At 39.3% G+C, this 4,439-nt stretch overlaps 1 protein-coding gene across 2 annotated transcripts in view; it reads right to left on the bottom strand.

The window, feature by feature from the left end:
- LOC128698460 (neuroligin-1-like) overlaps positions 1-4,205 on the bottom strand; it is a 328,336-nt gene extending 324,131 nt beyond the window's left edge. Inside the window, exon 1 of one of the 2 annotated variants that reach the window (XM_070103983.1) lies at positions 4,010-4,205. The gene's annotated coding sequence lies outside the window, so the exon portion shown is untranslated. Of the gene's footprint in view, positions 1-3,711; positions 3,910-4,009 lie in introns of those variants that run through there. The other variant, XM_070103984.1, reaches the window with a different exon arrangement.
- Between the last annotated feature and the right edge of the window lie 234 nt (positions 4,206-4,439).

The raw sequence follows: 4,439 nt of genomic DNA, 5'->3' as shown, positions 1-4,439 counted from the left end.
GTCACACCAGGTCTTGCAGTCACACCAGGTCTTGCAGTCACACCAGGTCTTGCAGTCACACCAGGTCTTGCAGTCACACCAGGTCTTGCAGTCACACCAGGTCTTGCAGTCACACCAGGTCTTGCAGTCACACCAGGTCTTGCAGTCACACCAGGTCTTGCAGTCACACCAGGTCTTGCAGTCACACCAGGTCTTGCAGTCACACCAGGTCTTGCAGTCACACCAGGTCTTGCAGTCACACCAGGTCTTGCAGTCACACCAGGTCTTGCAGTCACACCAGGTCTTGCAGTCACACTAGGTCTTTCAGTCACACTAGGTCTTTCAGTCACACCAGGTCTTCCAGTCACACCAGGTCTTCCAGTCACACCAGGTCTTCCAGTCACACTAGGTCTTTCAGTCACACTAGGCAGTGACATACTCCTGCAGGTCTTACAACCACACCAGACAGTGACATACTCTTACGGGTCTTACAACCACAATAGGCAGTGACATGCCCTAACAGATCTACCAACCACACCAGGCAGTGACATACTCTTACAGGTCTTCCAACCACACCAGACAGTGACATACTCTTACAGGTCTTCCAACCACACCAGACAGTGACATACTCTTACAGGTCTCCAACCACACCAGGCAGTGACATACTCTTACAGGTCTTACAATCACACCAGACAGTGACATACTCTTACAGGTCTTACAACCACACCAGACAGTGAAATACTCTTAGGTCTTCCAACCACACCAGCTCTCCATGAGGACAACAAACACTACCACTGTACTCAGCACAGTGGAGAATTCTGCAGCAATAATGCTTGAGAATGTGTCAGGGGTAAAGCAAAGTCAGTCTCTATGAGGTTGCGTTAATAGCGAGAACGTCCACTTTATTGTCCTTCAGCTCTCCCTGGGCACTTCCCAGGACCCTCAGACGATAGGCACTGATGTCACTGATTACTTGTATTACTTGTGTAGCATATGTAAATATTCCCAGCTTTGTTATACACAGGCTCCCTGTCTAGCTAGGCTCACTAGCTAGCTGTGGCGTCACGAACCCCGCTCATGTGAAAAGTTGGCTACAGGCCTCCTTCTCGCTTCTACTTTAGGCGTTGACTCGACAGGTAGACCTGGGCTTTTCCTCACAAGAATCTCTCAATATAAGTTGCCAACCGACTTAGTGTGTGTTACCTCAACGGTCCAATATCTCCAGAACACCCACCTGACATGACCCTTCACTGCGTAGTGCTAATCCACGGTAAATCATAGAGAATTTATGGTGATAACGATATAATGGGGAAGCGCCATGACAGTCTTTTAAAAGCACAAAGACGAAACAATGGAACTGAAAGCAGCGCAGATAGATCCATGATGATATGCTTGGCAGATGGTGAAAAGGATATGCTTGGCAGATGGTGAAAAGGATATGCTTGGCAGATGGTGAAAAGGTAGTGTGGGATTACATATGTGCGCTTGTTATAGACGTCGTATGGGAAGATCTCCAACGAAACGTATGGGAAGATCTCCAACGAAACGTATGGGAAGATCTCCAACAAAACGTATGGGAAGATCTCCAACAAAACGTATGGGAAGATATCCAGCAAAACGTATGGGAAGATCTCCAACAAAACGTATGGGAAGATCTCCAACAAAACGTATGGGAAGATCTCCAACAAAACGTATGGGAAGATCTCCAACAAAACGTATGGGAAGATCTCCAACAAAACGTATGGGAAGATCTCCAACAAAACGTATGGGAAGATCTCCAATAAAACGTATGGGAAGATCTCCAATAAAACGTATGGGAAGATCTCCAACAAAACGTATGGGAAGATCTCCAGCAAAACGTATGGGAAGATCTCCAAAAAAAAAACGCATGAGAAGGCTACGCTGCTTAGTTCCCGAGAATATAGGATCTTAGCATATCCTACCGCATCGCCCCTATTTTTTGTTTATCCTCGGCTCGTGGGGAAAATATGCACCCAAGTTCCTGAGGAAGTAAGCTATTACACTCATTAGGAAAAGCGAGGATCCCACAGCAACTAGATTCTCGTTTCAACACCTCAGAGTTGCGATCCAACAACGCTATGATGCCCTGCCTATGTGATGCTACTCAGCTTACTGAGAAGTACTTAAATGTCCTATCTCTGAATGTAATGTAATATTCGTAACATCAGAAAGCGAACAGTACTGCAACGGAACAAAATAATCAATCACTATGTAAAGAAACTGCTGAATTACTGAATAATACCAGAAATATATATATATATATATATATATATATATATAAAGGGGTAATGCCTACTGCATTTTGGGCACACGCCCCAGCTCTGAGGAGCTGGATGAGATTTTCGCCTTATAATCGGTGATACACACGTAACAACATGTACCGTATATGCCACCTTTATATTAACAATGTATCTCTTAAATCTTCTGTGCCATATTATGTAATAAAATATTCCTATTGGTAAAAAAAAATAGTTTAAAAGATGGGGTGGTAGGGGAAGTGGAATATTCAAACGGCTTCAGGAAGAAATCCAAATATTCCTCCTTGAAGCCTTTTTATGCACTTCTCCGAGGCTATGGGTCCCACAATTTACACCAGAGGTGGACCCCATATTATATATATTTATATATATATATATATATATATATATATATATATATATATATATATATATATATATATATATATATATATATATATATATATATATATATAAATTCGCATGTAATGTCAACTAGAGGAAATAAAAACTGGCATTGCTGTGTTACTTGTATTAAATTCTCTTGTATCACTGTAACCATATGCGTTTTTCAGCTTATGATTCTTTAATTAAATGGTCGAATAAATGTAATTGTTGGGTAAACGTTTTTAAAAAATATAATTTGAGTTGTTAACTGTGATATCAGTTCTCATTTTTAGCTTTTATTAGTTTCTCTTTTCGTTCATTTGCATAACTGCATATTTTGAAATAATTATCGAGGGTTCCGATAATTTCCCCTGTGCCTGTTTAATAATTTGTTTAATAATTTGTTGTAAATGCTGTTTAATAATTCTGGATTTTTCATTTTTTTCTTATTAGCAAAATTTTATTTTTTTTCCTGGAATGTAAGCCTCTTTAGTCATTTTCTTACTAGCAAAATACGAGTTTTTTCCCTGAAATGATTGTCTAATTAATCACATTTCTTACTAGCAAAATACGAGTTTTTTCCCTGAAATAAATGTCTAATTAATCACATTTCTTACTAGCAAAATACGAGTTTTTTCCCTGAAATAAATGTCTAATTAATCACATTTCTTACTAGCAAAATACGAGTTTTTTTCCTGAAATAATTGTCTAATTAATCACATTTCTTACTAGCAAAATACGAGTTTTTTCCCTGAAATAAATGTCTAATTAATCACATTTCTTACTAGCAAAATACGAGTTTTTTCCCTGAAATGATTGTCTAATTAATCACATTTCTTACTAGCAAAATACGAGTTTTTCCCTGAAATAAATGTCTAATTAATCATTTTTCTTACTAGCAAAATACGGTTTTTTTTCCTGAAGCGAATGCCTCATTAAGTCCATTTTCTTACTAGCAAAATTCTAAATATTTTTCCTGAAATGTAAGTTTTCTTACTACCAAAACCCGAGTTTCTCGTTTTTTTTTTTTTCCACCGAGAAGGTAGACTCGCTAAACTAAAACTTGCTTTGCCTTATCTCCACTTACCTTAGTTAGTGGAGTTATCCATTTTCATAGCTAATCCATTTTTGTGGTGAGTTTTTTTTTTTTACACTTTTGTTTACCAAAAAACTTTTATCCTCTTCTAAAAGGACACAAAAATCTAATGACGTGAACACGATATAAAACACTTTTCACGAAAAAGAAAGATATATTTAATTTGCACCATATAACTTTCTCTAAGTAAGAAAGGAGTGAGCAAAAAATTATATATATGTGTATATATATATATATTTATATGTATATATATATATATATATTTCTCTAAATTTCACTATAGCAGTACCTTATTTACAACACATCGGAGCACTTGGAGGAGATTGGGTAGGGGATGGTACAATCTAGGATGCCACACACTCCATCCTGTGACTGAGCTTGGGGAGGGAGGCACAGTGCCAGTGTATCGAGCTCCGGCACTTTGCTGAGTTGAACGACTTGGGGGCCGACTCTCAGGTAGCTTCGGGTGGGGGGAGGGGGAGAGAGAGAGAGAGAGAGAGAGAGAAACTCAGCTAACAACGCCTCTGCTACCTTGCTTGGCGAATACTGCCTACTCTCCCGGCCCGCGACCCCTGGCGAATCGATACTGGCTAGTGCGCAGAATCTCTACTTCCTTCTTCCTGTCTCCTCTCTAAATCTCTCTCCCTTCTCTCATCTTTCTCTCTCTCTCTCTTTTTTTTTTTTGTTATACCTCTTGCAATTATGTGTTTTTGCCTCAT

This window comes from Cherax quadricarinatus, chromosome 88, assembly GCF_038502225.1.
Source record: "Cherax quadricarinatus isolate ZL_2023a chromosome 88, ASM3850222v1, whole genome shotgun sequence".
In the NCBI taxonomy this organism is placed as follows: Eukaryota; Metazoa; Arthropoda; class Malacostraca; order Decapoda; family Parastacidae; genus Cherax; species Cherax quadricarinatus.
This window is presented reverse-complemented; position numbering and strand designations above follow the sequence as displayed.